This window comes from Neopsephotus bourkii, unplaced genomic scaffold (genome assembly GCF_033783945.1).
Source record: "Neopsephotus bourkii isolate Nb327-2 ecotype Australia unplaced genomic scaffold, CSIRO-AGI_Nbou_v1 NB_1749, whole genome shotgun sequence".
Taxonomy (NCBI): Eukaryota; Metazoa; Chordata; class Aves; order Psittaciformes; family Psittacidae; genus Neopsephotus; species Neopsephotus bourkii.
Genome location: NW_026902223.1, coordinates 590433 through 611617, shown reverse-complemented (window position 1 = coordinate 611617; position 21185 = coordinate 590433). Strand labels below are relative to the sequence as shown.

At 56.4% G+C, this 21185-nt stretch overlaps 1 protein-coding gene across 12 annotated transcripts in view; it reads left to right on the top strand.

Moving 5' to 3' along the window:
* The window catches only part of RBFOX3 (RNA binding fox-1 homolog 3), a 137941-nt gene that overhangs the window by 22858 nt on the left and 93898 nt on the right, over positions 1-21185 (top strand). For 4 of the 12 annotated variants that reach the window (XM_061377371.1, XM_061377370.1, XM_061377365.1 and 1 more), the window contains exon 1: positions 7585-7754. The exons of 2 other annotated variants lie outside the window; for them this stretch is intronic. The gene's annotated coding sequence lies outside the window, so the exon portion shown is untranslated. Of the gene's footprint in view, positions 1-7581; positions 7755-21185 lie in introns of those variants that run through there. 6 more of the 12 variants (XM_061377356.1, XM_061377359.1, XM_061377357.1 and 3 more) reach the window with 3 other exon arrangements.

The following is a 21185-nucleotide window of genomic DNA, read 5'->3' as shown; positions in this document are numbered from 1 at the left end:
TGCGTTTTGCACCACTAAAGCCACGATTGCCAAAGGGCCCCACTGAAGGAGAGCAGAAGGGTGCTGCCAATGGGCTCCCAGGATGAGAGGAGGAGTTGCGGCACCAGTTGCTGGGGGTATGGATCAACTGCTTGTCCCGAGCTGTCCTGCCCGAAGTCACCAGTGGGTGAGCTCCATCCTGTGCCTGGGCTGGTGTGGGCAGCCTGGTGCTGAAGTTGGGTCCAGCTGCTGGAGGTGCCCCTGCTGGGATTGCCACCTTGGAAGCACCAGAAGCCCCAGGGTGGTTGGTTGGATGTGTGATCCCACTGCCCCCAGTTTGCTTCTCTGAGTGAGCGAGCAGGGACTGGTCCTGCCCTGTGTGCGGAGCCAGGGTGCAGGCAGAGAGGGCTGGAGGCAGGATGCAGGGCTCCCTGTGGGGAGCTGGGGAGGGCAGGAGGCCCTGGCAACGAGGGTGGGCAGGTTTCTGAAGCAGCGTTTCAGACATGGCTGTTCCCTTTTGTTTTGCTCCTGCTGAAACCGCCGCCTTGTGCAAACCTGCTTGAGCTCCTCAGATAAATTAGCATCCAGAGGATTTTTTTCCTTCTTTATTTTGTGCAGTTGCATAAGAGGGAAGAACAGAGGAGCCCAAGCAGCAGACTGCTTTGTAGAGAAGCATGAAACAGCCGCAGCCAGAGCTGCTGGCTCCGTTCTGCTGACAGATCTGCATCCAGTGGGATGAAGCTCGTGTGTGATCTCAGATCATCCGGGCGAGTGTGGGCATGGCAGACTGGGGGGCATGCGGGCAGCGGGGGCTCTTCCTGGTGTGGCTGGTCCGGTCCTGGTGTCCCAGTCTGCAGGATGGCCAAGCCCAGCATAGCCCCGTCCCTCCCAGGGGAGAAAGCTGCTGCTGGTCTCTGCCTCTCTTCCACCTCTCCGAGGGGATTGAGAAGCCCCTTTGCAAAGAGGCCCAAGGATGCTTAGGATACAGCCGTGCTGGGGCTTCCCACCCGATGCCATTCCCAGGGAGAGGAGGAGGAGGAAGGTATCGGTATCCCCTGAGCTGCCTCTCTCCCTGACCTAACCCCATTGATTGGTACCGATCCGAGTCTGATGAGATGCGAGAAGGGATCGATACACCTGCAGCTCTGTGGGTGGATGCAGGGAGGCCGAGGGTGAGGGGATGGTGTTTAACCCTTCCCGATCCCCTCAGGGGTCCCTTCTCAGGTCCTGCTGGCCAGGATCACTTGAAAGGAGGTTGGGAACCAGAGCCCTGCTCCATCCTGGACCCCCATAAGCTCAGTCTGACAGAGCCCTGCTCAGGCTCAGCTGCATCAGGAGAGGGAACAGTGATAGGAGACCCTCCACTGGGCAGGAGATAAGGAACCAGTCTGTGTCTGTGAGGAACCGAGAGTGAACTTCATGGTGGTGTGTGGACCGAAGGCACAAAGTCCCCCCTGACCTTGTTATGGTGACAGAGATGGAGCCTTCTCTAGCAGGGAAAGGCTTTTCAGCTGCATTAACAGCCTGAGATCTGATGGGGAAGATGAGGAAAATCCATCTCCTCCACATCCCTCACCTGAGGCTCCATCAGACTTGCCACAATTAGGAAAATTCACTTCGAAGGCTTCATTTGTAAGGCACCAACATGTGAGGGAATGTTGGGCCCAGAGGGAAGCAGGGGAGGAATTTCAGCTGCCTCTCATCTTTCATCATTTGCCTTCTCCTGCTCCTATCTTGGCAGCCCCAGTATTTTGCTTTGTCTCCTTCAGGTGACTAATCATTAGACTAATTAGTTGCTAATCAATGTTTAATTAAAACTTAGTTGTTAATTAGTCGTGGTGCTACTGTGGGTTGGATATGAAATGTTCCGAAAGCAGTTTTGGGGGCAGTCTGTGGGAATCTGGCCTCCCTCTCTGTCCTGTGGGATGTGCCAGGGCAGGTCCCCTTCCTGGGTGGCTGCTTTCCTTCCTCAGCAGCTGGGATGGGGCTGCAGGAATATCGCAGCTGACAGCATCACTGCATCCTGCTGTTAAGAGCTGGACCATGGTGCCAGTGGCTCTGGAGCATCCCTGATGCTGTCCCATGGGGATGAAGGTGCCTGGGCAGCTCCAGGCAGCGGGTGATGGCAGGGATGTCCCTCACAGTTCCCTGCAGGGATGGGAAGCAGCCAAAGCAAGATCCTGGTACCCTTCCCAGGGCTGTGGGCCCCAGCTTTGGGAGCACTGAGGATGCTGATAAGCACCCAGCCAAGTGCAGTGGGTTAGCAACTGTGCCTGTTTCCATCTGCTCCCCTAAAGCTTTCAGAGAGCCGAGGCCAGGCAGCAGCACCGGTCTCTGGAGATGGAGGCTCTGTTATGCACCTTTCTCTGTGTGCAGGAGCCCGGAGGTTTTCCATGCACAATCCATTGAGAAGATCCTGTTAAATATTCCATCAGCAGTGGATATGTAGGTCACCCAGGTGTGCTGCTGCCTCCAGGTACCAGCTCAGCCCATGCAGGGGAGCCGGCGTCTGCGCAGTAATTCTGTGCCTGCTTCTCCCTCCCCGTGTCCTTTGCTGGGCTGGGGGCTTTGTGCAAACCTGGAGGGATCTGCAGGGCTGGGGGTACCACCTCTTGTCCAAGGGCCCTGAACCCCTTTTGGCTCCATAGGGTGGGCACCCCTGGCTGGGGCAGGAGCATGCAGAGGAGCTATGACCTCATCTCAGTGGTGTGGGATCTTCCCCTCCTCTGGGGCTGCACTGACCCGATGGGGAACAGGCACTCTGCAAGTGGTGTACATAAGCTAATGCCACCATTTACATTCTCCCTACTCTCTACATCCCTTATTTCACTTTACTTGTCATTTTATGGCTCATTTTAATTTCTTGAGAGAAGACCCACAGCATAATAAGGTCTAGAGCTGCGGAGGGTCCTGAGGCAGACACTGTGTCTCCATCCAGAGGAGACACTGGGAGCACCACTAATGTGCCTGTGTCTGGATCAAGCGATGGCATGTTCCCATCCCCTGTGGGGGAGCAGGGGCTGTCTCTGCTGCACCAGGGGAGTTGGGTGGCTGCACAGGAGCTGATGTGCTGGGGCCTGTGGGAGAACCAGCTCCAGCCTCTCTGCTTGGTGTTTCCTCATCCCTTCTCCAAGCACAGGCACCTCCAGGGCTCTCCTGGCCAAGGCACTGGAGAGCCTCAGCCCTCCTCCGGGTCCTGTTCCTATCCAGGCTGTCCCTGGGTGATGCCTTCAGACACTGGCTTGTGTCACTCCCACTTTGACTTTGCCTGAGGCTATGGGTGCTCTTTGCTTGCCTGATGCCACTGCATATGCTGAAGTATATTTATTCCCCGTTAGACAAAGATGCTAACAACAGAGCAGGGGTTTGGTGATTTGGATGGTGACAATGCAAGGGGAAGAGAGCTATGTTTAGAAATAATTGCTTTGTCTTTTGCAGAGGTATTAGTGCTTCCATGCTGGCAGTTACAGGAATTAGCTCAAGGTATTGGTGGCATAAATACAGAAGAAAATTATTGCTACTTCTGATGGCTTTCATGTGGATGAGAGAAAAAGACATTATCAGGGCATAAAGAGGGAAAGAAACAGGGCCAGAGGAGTTCCTGGTCTTTGGCATCAGGCTGGTACACCCCTGAGCTCTGCTCTGGAGGCTGGGGGGTTGCTGGTGTAGCAGAGCCCCTCGGGGGGCTTCTCTTCTCTGGCTTGTGGAGCTGCTGCTCCATGAGGAGCACCTGGGGATGCACCAGGCTCTAGTGATGCTCTGCTCTCCCGCTGTTTGTTTCTCTCTGACTCAGCAGCACGGTTCCTTGCAGTCAGTGTCCTGCAAGGCTGCAGAGTGCAGTCAGATGTTGGGAAGAAGCAGATCTCTGATGAAACGAGGCCATCCATGCTTTCAGATATTAAATCCCATGCAGAATATTAAATACTTTCCTCTTCAGTGCTCCCAGTAGATTTAATTAGCTCCTGTTCCCCGATAGAGTTGTCTCTGTGACCCTGAAGCGCTGCGTTTGGAGCAAGGGGGAACTCCTCTCCCATCTAAGCGCTGCTGTCCTGCAGCATGTGCACTGAGGGGAGCAGCCCCTCGCGTGTTGCTGCATTTCCGTTCCCACTGCTGCCTCCCTGCTCTGTACTGGGACTTTAGAGCAGGATCTTGGTTCCATCTCCCTTCCTCCCTGGTCCGGTTCCCGGTGGCTTGGCTCTGGGATTATGATGGAGGCAGGTTTTATAGGTGTTGCTGGCACAGCTTTGCTCAGAAGGTGTGAGAGCTTCTCTGCCTGGAGGGTGACGGTCTGGGGAAGGGGAGGAATCTGCTCTGGGCAAGCTGGGAATATCAGCGGGATTTGGGTGACGTGTCCAGGCATTTTCTGTGGCCATTTGAGAGGTGGGTCCCAATGGAAATCACACAGTGCTTGACTTTCAATAGAGATGTTTGTTACTGGTGCTTTTTTGGTGCTTGGTTTGGTTTTTTAACTTTCAGAAGCTCAGAGTAAAGGGTGGGGGGAAGAAAACCCCTTCCTGATGGAAGGGGCTAATAGCAGGTTATAAATGTGTCCCTGGCACGGTTCATTAGCTGCTGTGACACACCGAGAGCTATGAGCAGTCTGATACCAGCAAATCAATTCAGGATTTAACCTGAACAGAGCACGTGGGGAGCTCTGGTCATGCCACACGTTACCAAAGGCTTCACCTCAGCCCAAAGAGCAGCCCCACTCTGGTGCCTCCTCCTGCCTGCGCTGCGCAACCTGCAACGTACCCAAACAAACAGGGACCTGCTTTACTGATGATTAATTTGCATAATTAGTGCTGTGTCAAATCACTCCACCGAGGTGAAGGCACGCTTCGGGTAGGTGTTTGCATGGGCAGCTTTTGCTCCTGCTCACCGTGTTTCCTGTCTCGTAAGGATGTAGCATCAGTGTTGATGGGATTTCCTGGAGGCAAAACGGGAGGTGAGACCCCACCAGGCTTTGTGTGCCCTGTCCTGCTGCTGGAGCAAATGTCCTTCCCCGAAAACACGCTCCAGGAATGAGCTAAGACCCAGTTCTGCCCATGGCACAGAACGATGTTGGCTCCTCAGAGAGCACCATTGATGTGATGGCTGAATCCTGGCTGTTTCATGTCCACTCACTGCTCACCACAGCTCTGCTCCAGAGCTGCTTTGGGAAGGTCCTGCACACTGAGGTGGCTGCAGGCTCTTTGCTGTGTGTCCCCTGGAATAGGGGAAGTGGCTGCAAAACCCCCATCAACAAAGACATCACACCACATGTGATGCTTGAAAGGAGGCCGCGCTGCGGGCAGCCGGGCTGTGTGGCCGCTGCCCTCGCTCTTTCCCCCTAATGGAGATCAGATTGTTCTCTGGGTCCTGGCATTGTTTTGGTAATTGGCTGCTGCGGTGCAGTGCTCCCGGGTTTAATAAGTTTGTCAGTGTAATAGAGGCTCAGGGTTTTGCTGTTGATGCACAGCGACAATTGCATTTTAGATTTGCTCATTATGTTGCATAACCTCGCTATGGAATCTATCGTAAATTCTATTTTAAAAAGCATTATTTCGGGGCACATTAGCGTGGCTCTGCTGCTCCTCTCCCAGCGCTGGAGGGGGCTTTGCAGCCCGAGTGTGTTCAGGACCAGACGTGCATTTAGCTCCTCGCTGGGCATCGCATGCTCTGCTTCAGGTTTTTTGGGTCAGGGTGTCCGACCCATGCCAAAAACCTGGGTCCTGCCCTCTCATCTCACCATCTCCATTGTGGCCAAAGCTGGTGCAGGTACCTGGTGTCCTGGTGGCTCTCTGGGGATGGCTCCAGCTGGCACCATGCCCCAGCACTGGTGGATGTGGGTGAACCACCTGGCAGGGCCAGGTTTGAGCTGGGGCCTTGAGCTTCCCAATATCCAACAGCATCTGGTACCTTACAGAGGTGATTCCTGCAAATCTGGATCTGGCTGCTTGGCCCTGTCCTTGCTGGGGCTGCACAGAGGGAATAACAGGGGCCTTAGGGATGGAGAGGATCCCCAGGTGTGAGGGTTTTGCTGTGTTCCATGTTTAGAGCATCTGTGTGCAGGAAAAACCCAAGTTGGAGCCACCACAGGTCTTGTCATCTCTTTACTCCAGCAGTGGTTATGAAAAGGATAAAAACAAAAAGGCAGCAGTGATTTAAGAGCTCCGACTGCCTCCAAAGGAAGGCCCTAAATGGCAAATAGGCTGTGAAATAAGCTAAGAAGAAAAGAAAAACAGGTATTTTTTCCAGATTAGTACTTGTTCCCTCTGGTCACGTAACAGCTTCGCCAGAAGGCAGTGGTTTGTTGACTTGTGCTTTTTCTGAACTGTTTCTCTTCCCTCCACTGCTGCTCTCCCACATTCTCTGCCATTATCCCCTTCTGCTGCTGTTCCTCCTCTCACAGAGCCGGGTTCAGATGCTTGCCCTCTTGGAGCCCCATGGACAGGCTACGCCTGTGGGTTCCTCTCCCTGCCCTGGTGTAGGTGTGAGCTGCTCAGCTTAGGCCTTTCCTGTGGGGTTGCCGAGCATCCCACTTCTCCCAGTTTGCAAGGCTGCACCTCCTGAGCAGGTCCCAGTTTGCCTTTCTAGGAACGGATGTCAACAGGGCCCCTTTTCAAAGCCTTGAAGTGCAGAGGCAGCTTTGCAGCACTGAGCTCTGCCCTGTTCCTGGTTCCTCGTTCTCCGAATCTGCTGCCTAAAGCATCTCCAGGCTCAGTGAACCGTGAGGAAACAGCCCAGCGGGGCAGCGTGAGGAGCCAGCCCAGCGCTGCCTTTGTCTGCGGCTCTGAGCACAAGAGCTGCTGCGGCTCTGCCAGGGCAGCGGGGCTGGGAGGCTAAAAATACCCTCGTTTGTCATGCACAATGGATGGCGAGATGCAGTTTATGGGCCTCATTCACACTGTGGCTCTGTAGAACCCTGATGGTTTTCTCTAGTGTTCTCAAAGCCCCTGGGGGGAATGTGAAGGGTGTTTGGAGGGGACGTGGGGAGCCTGTGTATGGGCTCTGCGGGAGGCTGATAATGTCTCAGAGATGGACCATGGGCTGAGCTCATAGGAAATAAAAGGTGGCTTAAGCCGGCTGCAGGTATTTCAGGTATTTCTTAGGGAAAACGTGATGGTGCAGGTCATGCACTGTACCCAGCTGCCGAGAAGAGAGAGCCCGGAGCGCTGGAGGCCTGCTCCCGCAGCATGCTCAGGAAGCTTTGGGGCTGCCCAGGCAGGGTGAGGGGCTGGGGGAGGCCCAGAGCTTTTGTGGGTCCGGTGTGCAGTGCGTGCGCGCATCCCGCACGGCCCCGGTTTTCGCAGCGGTTGCAATGAGGGACAGAAACCTCCCTCGCTGCGGGTATGGCGGGGGGTGCCCGGGGGCTGCTCTTCCATGAGCACGGCCTCAACGGCCGAGCGATACGGGGCGGCCCCGGGCTGCTCCTGCTCCGGCCGCTGCGCATTTTCTGGGGGGAAAGGAGGGAAACCGGAGCTTGGTTGGGTCAGGTCCCGGCCCCCCCCCCCCCGGCTCGGGGCTCCCCCCGGGCCCCGCCGACCCCCGCGGCAGGGGGAGGGGATCCCGAGGGGCGGGGCGGGGGCGGTCGCGCTCGTTCGGCGGCTCCGGGGGCGGCGGCGCAGCCGCGTGCGGGGCTGCCCGGTGCGGCGAGCCCAGCCCCGCGCATCCCGGTGCCGCCTCCTGCCGCCGGGCTGCCCCGGACGCCGCTGCTCGGGAGATGCCGCTCGGCGGGAGGGAACCCGCGGCCGCCCTGCGCCTCCTCCGCCGCCGCGGCGGGCACCGCTGAGCGCGTGAGTTACCGGAGGCAGCGGCACCTCCGCGCCGAGCACCGGGGACGGGAGCGGGGAGGCTGAGGGCGGGCTCGCCACGGCGCGGGGAGCGGCCAAGTTCCGCCGCGGCAGCCCTGGGCGGGAGGGATCCACCGGGAGCATCCCGGCGGACGGGGCGGGGGGGGCAGTTCTGGGCGGCGGAACCGGTCCGGTCCGAGATGGAATCTCAGTGCTGCGGCTGCTCGGGACCCTGAGACCGTGTCCGGTAACGGAGCCGGCTCGTTAACAGCATCATCCCGGGCTGGAGCCGGCAGCGGTTCGCTCACCCGCAAACGGATTCCAGCCCCCTCCTCGCTCAGTTGCAGTATCGGCTCTTAGCAGATGTCTTCATTAAGTGCTGCTGTTCCCAGGAACGTTGCGTTAATTGAAATCACACCCTCCAGGTGAAGGTAAATTGTCAAAGTTGGGTGGGATGGAGTCTGGGTTAATGGAGTGAGAGAGGAGGGGAGGAATAAGGAAAAGAAAGGATGCTCCCACCCAGCCTCGGGAGTGAGCAGAGCCAGGCAGCTTCACCTGGGTTTTTCCTTTTCTGAATTCATGCCTGTCTCCAGGAATTCCATCACAGGAGGAGCTCACTGCGAAGCGCTTGGTGCACGGGGAGGGATGGATGGATGGATGGCAGGCAAAGGCCCTTTGGAGTCACCCTCTATTTGTGTTGCTTGTGTTGCAAGGTGCCGTTATCCAATGCCCATGTGCTGTGCTCCCCTATTGCCGTGCGTGCCACCGTGGCCAAGCGCCACACTGCCGGGGTGCTGGGCAGGACGGGCAGTGGGGTGCAGGCAGGAGCTGGGGGCATGGACCCATCCCTCTGGCTGGAGCAGCCTGGGGAGGATTCATGGCACCCGGCTGTGTGCAGGCGGAGATGGGGGAGAGCTGGGAAACTGGGATTTCTCAGCTTCTCACCAGTGAGTGTGACATTAACACCACCGACTATTTTCAGTTGCCTTTCAAGGGGGTTTGCCACCCGCTGCCTCCACGGTGCTGGGGGGCTCTGTGCTGGGGTGGCTGCCAGTCGCTGTGTGCTTTGGTGTCAGGGATCACCTTGCACTGTTTCCCCTGCTAATGCTTCCCGGTGTTTCCTGGGATGTCCGGGGCTCACGGTTGGTCTCTCAGTATGCCGAGGATGTATCCTGCTGCCTGGTGTTGCTGCGTTCCAGTGGTACCCGCAGGCTGGAGGCCGTGCTGGGAGCTGTGCAAATAGAGATGAAGGTGCTGTGCTCCCCACAGAGCTTCCTGCTTTCAGGCTGAAATGGTTGAGGCGTGATGAAGCCTCACAAAGCAGGAAATTAAGGCTATTTTTTTCCTGGATAATAGACAGAGAAAGCGCCTGGAGTTGGTAATTTTTGTGGAGGGCTGATTGCAGTGGGTTGGGGCTGCCCAGATCTGGCCAGTCATTGGGAACGTGTTCTTGGCTCTGAGAGCTGTGGGGAGGCTCTGCTTGTTGTTTCACAGAACATCCAGAAGGTTGGGTTGGTTTTTCCCCTGCCATCCTTTGAAGTGATCCATGGGTTTGTTTGGCACCATGGAAGCCTCAGCATGAGGGTACTGCAGTGTTGAGTGCACCTCTGTCAGGGTTAAGGTGGCTGCTTTTGGGATCCTCTCACAAGGATGTGAATTCCGGGTAGGGAGCTGAAGGGATGGGTTTGGAACACCAAAGAAGGGAGGTGGGAGCCTGCAGGGCAGCTGGCTGGTGAGCACTGTGGCTGTGAGCACTCAGGCACTCAGAGGAGCTCAGGGGCACTGGGATGGGACTGGGAAACCCCAGACTTGTAGTTGTGGCTATTGCTCCTTTCTGGCAGCTTAGGAACTGCATGGGGATGGATGTGGCAGAGCTGGAGGTGCTGAAGGAGCCATCATGGACAGACGTGTGCCCCTGGAGACCACTCGGTGTGGGGCAGCACAGTCAGGAGCCCCAGGCTGGCATCTCCTGGGGGCCTTCTGGTACCCATCCTTTCCCTTCTCATTCTGCTGCTCCTGAATGGGAGGGACCTAGCCAGGCTAGGAGGCTTTAGGATGGTCTAGGATGCTCCATGGGATGCTGCCTTTGGAAAACCAGCTCTTCCAGCTTTCCTTACCCACACACAGTCAGTCGTGCGTACCCCGTATGTTCCCCATTTCCGCAGCCCCTTTGTTCCTGTGTTCCCTGCAAGAGCTGGGAATTTTCTCTCCTTCCCTTTCAAACTAAAGGGCCCCTTTCGCAGTTGCATTTATTTCACCACCTCCCATCACTAGAACATGTCGTCCTTAATCGTTGATGTCCCAGGCGGTGGATGCCGGGGCAGCCTCTCTGCACCCGCTGGTGGTGGAGCACGTCCCTTGTGCTGCTGTTGCTGATTTACCTCCCTGTCCTGCACTGCAGGTTCCTCTTTCCCACCCTGGGTGCAATAGTTTTTGCCTCGATGCCTGAGGGATCCTGGATCACCCTGGTGTGGGAAGGGGGCTGGAGCATGAGCTGGCCAGGGTTGGGTTCTCAGGGGGATGCAGGGGTCCCCATCAGAGCAGCTCACGCAGCACTGGCTGTATTTGCTCCCTCAGTGTATAAATACAGGTTTTTAAGTGTGTGCATTTACTAAATTAGTTTGTCGTCACAATTTTTCAGATGGATCAGCTGACGGCAGATAAATCCCTCTGAAGGTTACTGAGATAATAAAAGGCATGAGGGAAGTTCCGTAATTTATTGGAGTTCTCTTTTAATTTACTGCCTTATGGGGTGAGAGCACACTGAATAATTAGTTCTTATGACTGATTTGCTCCTTTCAAACAAACCTGGACGGGGAAGGGGAGCCGGTGGTGAGGCTTGAGGCTGAGCCTGGTGCAGAGGGGCTGATGGAGGTGGTGCAGTGGCTGAAGCCGTGTGGTGCTGGGAGCCTGCAGCTCCTCGGGCATCACGACGGAGCAGCGCAGAGGAGCCGGTTGGCAACATCTCTCCTTTCTGCACATGGAATAAGAAACAGAGGAGCCCCAGGTGCCTTTCCTGAGGTGGTGGCGAGGGTCAGTGCCTCGGCTGGGTTTAAAGGTGACCTGCAGAGCTGCTCCCTTTCAAACTGCTCTGAACGCCTGCTGCTCCTCGGTGCTGAATACAATGAAGTGGAAAGGTGACGTGTTTCCAGGCATGTGAGCTGACAGGGACAGGCCTGGTGCCAGGGTGACCCTCTGCCCTCCCAGCCCCGTCCTGCCGCTGTGCCCAGGACCCTTGGGGGCACCCACTGGTGTCTCACCAGTGACCAGAGCCGAGCGCTCCGGTGCTGCCTTCCACCGGCAGCAGCCTCTTGTTTCCCCTGTACCCTTTGGCAGTGCAGGCTGGGGCTGCTGTCAGTGCCATTCCATGGCTTCCTCCTGGAATCCTTTGAGGTGTTTTGGGATGCACGTTCTCGCAAATTGACAGGCTGAGACACCAGAGGAGGAAGCAAAATTTTCTCCTCTGTTATTTCATTAGTTACTGAGATTAAAATTCTGTTTTGAAACTTCACTAAACCAATCTGAAGGCAGCTCTCCCCCTTGCTCAGCTCGCACTCAGATGCTCCAGGCATCATTGTGTCTTCCAGGCTAGACAAGATTGAATTTCTAATGGATAGAAATGAGCACACAAGCTTGGAATCCCTTTTCATGTTTCATTATCCACTGCGTGCGTACTCCTTACTCGCTGCCCGGTACCGGTTGTCCTGCCAGTGGCTCCTGCCCACCCTGGTCCTTGATCCCAGTCCCTCCTTGGCATCTCCTGACCTCTCCTCTCAGCCCCATGCTGCAGGATCTGTGCAATGTTAAACTCCTCTGTGTGCTGTTCCCTGCAAGCCGCACCAGGCTGCCTGTGTCTTGCTTTGGGGATGCTCTGTCCCAGTGGGAGGCAGGTGAAAATGGGATTTACATTTAAAGAGGACCTGATGCTTCCTTTGGGAAGTCGGATGGGTTGAGAGTTTCTCGACACTGGGAGTCAAGCAATGTCTAAAATCATCCCAAGCAATGGGTGCGTGGTGTGTGGGTGGGGCGGGTGCTTCTGGAAAATGGGATTCTTGAACCCGGGGAAGTCATTGCAACTGGAATTTATGGAAGTGATAAACCAACTTTTGACAAGAGGCTCCCCTCCTCCGCAGCCGGGAGAGAACATTCCCCTTGTGTCGGATCGATAGACAATTAATGCAGAAGCTGGGAGAGTTCTCCAGATTTCTGGACTCTTCATCAGGCCCTGGGTGAGACACAGATGTGAGAATCCCAGACCTGCTGATAAAATCTTGCCCTTGATAACGGGCTTCTCAATTCCTGGACCACAGATGATGCTTCCTTTGCTGAATGCATCCACTTTTAAATATAGAACTTGTTCCTAGATATTTGTGCTTCCAACATGTTTAATGTAGCTTTACTTAATAATCTGCTTCAAAATGCTGGCTTTCCCCCACATTTTAATTGAATTCTAATTTCCATTCGGAATCAGCTTAAATTAAATGAGTTTAGAAACATAGTAAATAATGCATATAATTCACTTACTCCTACCATAAGCTGTGAAAGCAAAGGATCCAAATAACTATTTGACCCTGCATGTGGGACATCCTTCTTGATAGCACAAGATCTGGCATCCTTTTGCTAAATATGGTGTCTTTGGGATTTGGCCATAGGAAAGGAAATGGAAGGAATAGGAACTGGGGAAGAAAAATGAATGGTAAGCTGGAAACTGGAGTCCAGACAGTGCTGCTCTCCCTGCTCCCCATCCCAGCCATTCCACCCATGTCCTGGTTCTCTGCAGCACCCCAGGGTGATGGTCTGCCTGCCCCACAAGGACTGAGGATGAGGAAGGGAGCAGTGGCTCCAATCCAGCAATGATCAGAATAAACCTGTTCCCTGTGGTGGATGCTCTTGGGTAGTGGCTCAATGTCAGGGTCCTTGGCTTGGGGTTTTCAGCCTGGCTGGGCTCCAGCAGCATTCAGTGCCTTTTTCTTTGGGGCTTAGGTTGTATGATGGCAGGATGGAGACATCGGGTGGTGACGGCACCAGTGTCCCCTGTGTATGGGTTTGGGAGGCTCCAGGTCACTGGGAACACTGACAAGCCTTTGGGCTCTGGCAGATCCTCCATGAGCTGCCTTTGCTACTGCTGTGACTGAGGGAGCTGAGGGTTTTCAAGCAGCTTCCCCAAACAGCATTTGGGTCCGTAACGCCCGATGGGCACAGCACCGTGGGATGGTGGGTGCGATGGAGTGTTGGCTGCCTGCGGGCTGAGAAGGTCTGTTAGCTCAGCAGGAGTTCCTGGGGTCTGGTTTGTAGGCAAAAGGGACTGGAGAGCTTGTGGTTTGGTATCTGGGCAGTGAAGGAATTTCTGCCGTAGTGCTCTAGCAGGTTTGAGCTGGGCAAACCCTGCTCTTGGCTGCGCTCTGGGCCCTGAAGGTGCCCCGAGGCCGGGGTGTCACAGCCCTGGTGTTCGGGGCTGGCGTGTGGTGCAGTTGTGGGTATCAGCATGCACAAGGGGTGGTGGTGCTGGGAGCACCGCTCTGCGCCGAGGGGCTCTGCAGGCAGTCAAGCAATGTGCACGTCAGCGCATCACTGCTGCAGCCGGGCTGCATGCACAGGGTGATCCCGCTGCGGCGGGAGGATGTACCAGCAGCAGCAGCCCTGGGGCTTTCCCCATGCCCCTGTGCAAGAGCAGGGCTTGGGGTGCGGCCACAGCACCCCCGGAGCCGCGAACAGCACGGGAGGGCTCTCGCAGGCAGATCCGGCTTTGCCAGGGAAGGTGCTTCATGGAATATGCAAATCCCAGTACGGAGAGAGGGGCCTGCATCATTATACGCATAGGCAAGGCTTTTTAAATAAAGCTATCTCCAGTATATTGCAGAAGTAATTAGAGAATCCTGAGCTGGCTGCATCTCGATCTTTATAGCAACAGAGCTGATAAAGCATGATTCAGGGACCTCGTTATCTTTTTTTAAAGAAGTTTTTATTTAACTTCCGTGAAGTTGCCATGGTTACCCCTGTGCATGGCTTCCCTGCCTCGAGTGCAGCTGCCAGCACTGAGAATTAAAACATCTACATTTGGAGCAGGCCTGGCCTCCCCCCGCTGCAGTCCTGGCTGTGCTCTCGCGGGGGGAGGCTGCGGATCAGGAGCCTCGTCCCTTGCTGGGCCTGCAGAAGGCATTCCTAGCTCCTGTGCTTGAGCTGTTTTGGCTTAGTAGAGCTCAGCCTTTTCTGTGCTGAGCAAACAACCCAGCGGGGAGGGTTGGAAGGGTAGGTTTGGGTCCCCATCAGCTCAGGAGGGAGGCAGTTGTGCTACCTGACCCGAGCAGTGATGCACATTGCGCGGCCATTGCTCTGCGTACACTGTTGCATGCAAAACAGTGTTAATGGTCCCATCAAGATCTCTGGCCTCCAAGCCTCAGGATAGAGAGAACCTCGCTGCTGGTGGCTTCCGGGGCCGCCTGCCTGGCCCCAGCGGGATGGAGAGGTGGCAGGAGGCACTGGGACCGGGACTGGCATCTGGAGTGCTGGGTCACCCTGTTACCTTGGGGCTGGTGGAGGCTGCGGGTTTAATGAGCCCCAAATGAGCCCTCTCCTGCTCTTGCGCTGGGAAGCCATGGATGCAGGCGCAGGAGCCGAGGTGAGGTATGAGATCAACCCGTTTCCATGGCAATGGCCATGACATAAGACACGAAAAGGAGATGTTTGGTGATAGCACATTCTTGAGCCAGGTGAACCCGAGAAGCTGGAGAGCTGAGGAGGCAGCAGCTGCCCGCAGCCAGCCCAGGGACTGGGATGCAGGAAGGTGTGGAGCTCCAGAAGGGGAAATCGATGCGCGAGCAGTTGTTTGATGGGAAGGAGAAGCCGTGCTGCTGCCTCCTGCCAGCGCAGGGCTTTGATTTCTGCTGGCAGGGGCACTTGGGTCTTGCGGGTGCCTGGCACTGCCGCTCTGATCCGCTGCGCCGCTTCCCGTCCCCGTGGCGCCGGGCAGGTACCGAGGAGCCGGGTGGTGGTAGCGGCCATCTGCCCAGGGCAGGGCTGAGCCCCGTCCTCATTACGTCTGTCAAAGTTTTGTCAAGCTCCCCCCTGCTCCTCTCGCGTTCCGAAGCAGCGCAGGGTGGGAGGCTGCGTGGGAGGTGGAGCGGCACCAGAAATAGCTCATCGCGCTCGGGGGTGCTGCGGGAAGGCACCGCTCCGGCAGCCCCGCTGCTGCCCCGCCGCCGCTTCGCCGGCTTCAGAGTCCCCCGGATGAAGTGAGCAGCTTCTGTTTGTTTGCCTCCCCTGTTTGCCTCCTCCCTCCCGCGATTCCTCTTTTTCCCTGCTCCGTTTTCCTTCCCGATGAAGGATTTTTCTTGCAGTGTCAAGGCAATGTGACCTGGTTCCGTAATAAAGAGGAAGCTTATTAGAATTAAAGCCCAACAGTGTTAAAAAAGCAATCTTTGCAAGATTGAGGCCATGAGGGAACTGTAAATTCTCAGCAAAGACCTCATTTAAAGCCTGGGATGGAAACACATGCGCATGCACGCACGCACCAGCATGCAAGTCTGATGCTGAGGAGAATTTGGGAGAGGATGAGGAAGAGGAGCCGAGTCTGGAACCTCTTGGATTTGCCCAGGATGCTCCCGTTGGACAGGCATGTTCATGGCTATGTTTGCCACACGGCCTGAGTGGCTCCATGACTACCCCTTGGGTTTGGGTTTATTTTCCCTGTTCCCCTGGGATCACCCTCCTGGCACAACCACACACCACCATGGAGGTAGGAGCAATGGCAGCCGGTGCTGAGCCTGCAGCTGCCGTCGGGCTCCCTGGTGACTATAGCCCCATGCAAGCCCCAAGGGATGCTCCCCACAGCAGTTCCCCTTGGGTGCAGTGGGTTCTGGGTCGGTGCTGGAGCTCAGATAGGGTGTCCTTCCCTGGGGGGAGGTGTGTGGCTCTGCAGACTCCCTGCCCCGGTGCTTGTGGCGGTGCTGTCTGCAGGGATGCTTCTGGTGCATCAGTCAGGGCTTGCAGTGCTCCATAGGGCAGACTGGTGCCTGTGGCGTGGCTTTGGTTTCATCCTGCATGGAGCACAGTTCCCTTCCACTGCCTCTTTGGGAGCATGGATGGGACTTCTCATCCATGTCTGGGAACCCGTCAAGCACATCGAAGGGCTGTGATGGGGAGCAGCCAAAGTGACTGGCTGCCTTCTCTTCCTTTCTCCCTCCTCCTCCTCCTGCTGCTGCTGCTGCTGTTTGTTGTGGGGCTGCCGCTGCATCCCCACGCCTGGCTGTGGGCAGCGAGTGAGGAGCAAAGCAGCGGAGCAGCAGCCCCTACCTCTGCCCGCCGTGGGCTGGTGGCATCGTTTGCTGGTTGCTGTCTAATTACAAAGTCAGCTTTCCTGGGGGGAGCTCGGCGGTGTGAAGTGATGCGCACACCTGCGGGGCGGGAGACGTGAGGAGAGATGAGGACATCCAGCAGCAAAGGCAGGGCTGGTGTGCGGGTGCTCGGCAGCTCTCGGGCCCGAAGTCGAGTTGTCGGAGCCCAGCACTGCTGGGAATGCCAGGGCTCCTGTGTGGGGATGCCCCAGGTCAATGGGAGCTTGTGTTAAGGAGGATGCTTAAAGCCGGAGCCAAGTGGCCTGAGCCTGGAGGCTTTTCAGAGGCAGGGAAAGAGCCGCCACCTCCCAGGGGTCTGCGTCCTGGTGCCCATGGCTGAGGGTCCCCCATGGCCTTGCCTGCTGAGTCACCAGTGAGCGCCTCTGCTCCCAGTGGACAATGTACTGGGGGATCCTGCTGAGGGACAGGATGTGAGGGAGTTTTCCCCTGGGTCTCACATGAGCACTGGGAGTTGTGCTGTGTTCTCATGAGATGTGGTGCTCGGTTCAGCTGTAGCCTCTTGTTGTCACTTCTGCTCCTGGTTATTTATAGCCAGGCAGTGCTGGAGTTGTGCTTATCCTGAGTCATGACTTAGAATTTGGGGTGGACGGTGAGGTTTGTGCAGATGGGCTTTGAGGGCATCATGGTCCTCACGGGTCCTCCGGATCTGCTGCAAAGACCCTGAGGAGCAGACTAGGGTTATAGAAGGGTTTTTTCCTGAAGGGCTCTGAGCAGATCCCTGCGCTGCTGCCCTCCTAACACACTGTTCATTTAATATCTCGACTTGGAGCCGTTCACCCCAGGATAAATGGCTTTTCCATCCAGAACCCATGTGAGTTATTCTGATGTTTTGCTACTGAGTAGATGTGGGTAGGGGAGAGCCAGGTGTCGGATTGGGCGATAGGCAAGGGAAGCAATCTCTGGGAGGCCATCAATTTGGATTAAGCTTTGTGGACTGGAATGTAGGGTAATCACCATCCTTCACTTCAGAGAGGTAAGAAAAAAGTCAGCTTCTTTATGGATTGTTATAGTTGCAGTAGGAATTGCTTCCAGCCTGGCCATGGGCACCCATCCCGCTGGGCAGAGGTGGTGGAGGAGGGTGTAAAACCAAAGGAGTGAGCGGCTGCAGCAGAGCACGCTGGGGAAGATGCAGTGGGATTCAGTGGGGGAGCAAACTCCCTGCTCTCCAGGAAAGCTGGGTCTGGACCTGTCTGGGGGTGGGATCCCATGGATCTGTCCTTCCTGGGGTGCCCTCTGTAGAGGCTCCTGGATGGGGGTTGGAGTTGTTCTTTCACCAGAACTTAGTGTCCAGTGGACCTGCTTGAGCAGAAAGATTCTATGGTTCCATCTCCTGGTACAGCATGGGGGGGTACGGGACAGGACCAGCCGCTGCCTCGCTCTGTGTGCACAGCATCCCCCCTTCCCAGCCCTGCAGCGCAGGAGCTGTGGAGCATCTCTTGGTCTGCTCCAGCAGCGCTCTCCAGGCATCCTCCGCTTGTGTGCGCCTACGCTCAGGCAGCAGAAAAGGCTCAGTCCCGTAAACAGGGGAGAGGGGGAGTGATGGAATGGAAATGGGAATGGGGCAGTGCTTGGAGGCGGGGGAGTGCGGGTGCGAAGGGAACCAGCCGAGCGGAGCTGGTGCACTGCTGCCTGCACACTGCCTGCATTGCTGCCTGCACGCTGTGGTGGGGAGATGCTCACAGGGTGGAGAGCTCTGAGCTTTGCACAAGGCCTCTCTTCTTCCCCTTTGTTTGTACTTTTTCCCTTTATATATTTGAGTGCTTCATTTTCCAGGAGCTGTCATTTTACATAAACCTCTCAGCGAGGTACATCCATTCCCACTGCCAAAATCTCCATATCAAACACTTGTAACATGCCGCTGAACTGACAGCCCCGACTCTCCGCGCTCTGTGGCTTTACAAAGGGATGCTGCGTCGGTGAAGGATATAAATACACGCAGTGAAACGACACACAGCTCTCGCTCCCGGCTCGCTCCCCTGCTCTCTTGTTGCCCGGTTTAAATTCATCTGCAGCCTCGGCACAGACGCCTGTGGCCTCCTGCTGCACTGCTGTGTGTGAAGGGATGCGGGGCAAGCAGCTGCAGTGCTGCGTGGGTGCTGCTGCATCACTGCGGGGAGGTGATGCAGCCACTGCGGGGTGAGCAGGCTGCACCCCGGGCACCCCGGGAATCCTTCTCCAGCTTGGGTGCAACCCTGTCAGCACCTTCTTGTGGCTGCCCCATCCCTGGAGTGCTCAAGACCAGGTTGGACAGGGCTTGGAAGAAGCTGCTCTAGTGGAAGGTGTCCCTGCCTGTGGCAGGGGTTGGAGCTGGATGAGCCTTAAGGTCCTTTCAACCCAAACCATTCCATGATTCAGTGGTTCTGCCTCGTGGCAGCTGTGGTTGGAGCTATGGGGTGGGTTTATGGACTCGGGCAGTTCCTCTGGGATGTGCCCCATCTGCTGCCACCATGGTGCTCTTGCCGCTTGTTGCCCTGAGCACCCCATGTTTGGCAAGTGCAGCTCCACTGCAGTCAGGGTCCTCATTCCACTGGGGCATGGAGAGGCCCATCTTTCTTTGCCTCAAATCCCATTTTAATGGGAATATGTGGACAGAGAGAGCTAAGCCATCCAACTGCTTTCTTTCCAAAGAAAATTCTTTTCTTCTGGATGAAATTCAAATCCAACCCAAATCTCTGTTTCTTTGCAAAGGATAAGGAAGGAAATGCAAAATACGCTCCCCACCCTCCAAGTCTATCAGTCTTGCAGCTGATGAGCAGAACCATTCCTGCTCATCCTGGGATTCCCTCCCTCCTCTTTGGGAAGAATTCGCTGTGGTTGCTGATAGTGTCGTAGCCACACGGTGCTGGGGTGGCCACGAGCACCCTGTGGTTCTTCCCAGGGTGAGACATGGCTATCCAGGGAGGCAGTGGGATGCTGGAGCAGGGAAGTGGGTTCTGCTTGAGGGCCGAGTGCCCCTTCCCTGAGCAGGGGCTCTCTCTGTGGGCCCTGCTGCTGTGTTACGTGGCTGTTCTGTTGGTCCTTCCCTGTGGCATGGGACGTTACTGGTGACCCAGCACTGGCAATGCCACGCTTGGAGGTTTCTGCTGCTCCTACAGACAGGAGCCTCGGCTGGGAAGTATGAGAGTTATTTTCTTTGATGTAATGCCATTGAAATGGTTTTTAATTGAGTTCATTTCCACAAGTTCAATGATAAATTTTTAACTGCCTCTACTTGGAGAGGCAGGCCCGTGCCCGGCTCCTCCCTTCTCAGGCAGGAGAAACTCCAGGACCTGGAAGGTTTCTGGGCTGTTGCTGCTTCCATTCACAGAGAACTCCTGAGACCCCTGCCCCAGCTGAGGGGAAGCTTGGCCCGTGAGTGTGGGGTGTGTGTGTCCCCAGAGCTCCCGTCCCCCCAGCCCTGCTGCCCGGGTGGGCACTGCTGCGGGACATGGAGATGCTCTGGGTCAGGTCCCTGGAGACCTGAGCTTGGTGGGGGCCACGGAGGGTGAGGCAGCGCGGCGCAAGCTGTGGCACCATCTGTGCCCTCGCTGGCAGAGCTGCACAGAGCTCGCGGCCGCAAGCGGCTCTTGCTGGAGGAGGGGAGAGCTCCTGCTCCGGCAGGGGGATTGGACTGGATGATCTTTTGAGGTCCCTTCCAATCTCTAACATACTGTGACTGTGCTGATGCTCCTGCGAGCCTGGGCAGCACCCATGCGCTGGGGCTGGCGTGTGCCAGGGTTGTGCCGACCCCGGGGAGTGCTGCACCCACTGGGTGCCCACTGCCAGCTCAGGGCAGTCCTGAGGATTCCCTTTTCCCATGTTGGAGGGCACAATCTGGGCTCGGCTGCTGGCTTTAGAGCATGGCTCAGCACAGAGCCTTATGTTTGCTTCAGGGGAGAGGGGATCGCTCATCCTGGTGCTGGGGCTGGGATGGCGCATGGTTGGTTGAGCTCTCCCCACGCTGATGTGTGATGCTTGGGAAGGGCCAAGCTGCAGAACCCCTCGGGAAGGGGCTCTCCTAGAGGGAGTGGGTCCGGCTCTGTGCTTGCTGAGAGCGGCGGGCTCAGTGCTGCTCCATGGGGAAATTCCCAGTTTCTGGTTTCCCGTGCAGGCTGGCAAATGCGCACCAAGGAGGCAGCATGCTTGTGGCAGGAGCAAACAGTACTTAACACTGCATGGTTTGAGATGGGACCCTTGGGTCCATGGCTACGCTGTGGGGCAGGGTCCCCTCAGCTGGCAGAGCCCTGGGGAGCTGTAGATCAGGGAGGGTTTGGCTCAGAGATGAGCACTGGGCCCCAGAGCTGTCCCTGGCCATTGCTGCCCTTCCCTCAGCCCCCAGCTCCCCCCTTGTCCCTGTGCTGCTGGGATGTGCCATGGGCACACTGGGTTTACCCATCTGGTGCAGGAGGGGAACCTGGAGCAGGGGAAGCAGTGATGGGTTCAGTCGGAGCATCACCCTTGGCTCCGTCCCTCGCAGTGCGGGCAGGCAGTGCCTCTCCCAGCGTTCCCAGTACCTGCTCTTGGTCCCGTGCCCATTGTCCCGCTGGCAGCAGCAGCTGCTGTGGCTGAGCCTGGCCAGGAGCAGCCCCCGGTGCCAGCTGCCTCTGGGCCACCTTCCCTGCTCCTGTCTTTGTTCAGAGGCTTTTCCCTGCCTGCTTGTGCTCCTGCAGGAGCGCTGGTATTGGAGGGAGGGTGCAGACTGTGCAGGGAAGATGGTCTCTGCAGGCAAAGTTCATGGATGTCCATCACTGGCGATGGGAAGTTTTTGTAGGTGCTGATGAACAGCCTCCCTCTGATGTGCCATGGCAGGATAAAATATGAGCAACCGCATTCTTTGACTTAAAACTTAATTAAAACTATACATCAAAAACGTGAGACCCCAGGCTTAATAAAATCTGATAAAATTATACTAATACACTTCAATTTCAATTCAAGGCTCCCTGATGGAAGAGCGTGAGAGGCTGAACCCATAACTGGATTAGAAACACCTCCTATGCAATATTTATGGTGCTGTCCTGCTTGAGATGCATGGCCTCCGAGGAAGACTCTGGCATTGTGATGAAGAGGAGGTGTCAGCACAGCTTACATGTAAATAGAGGGC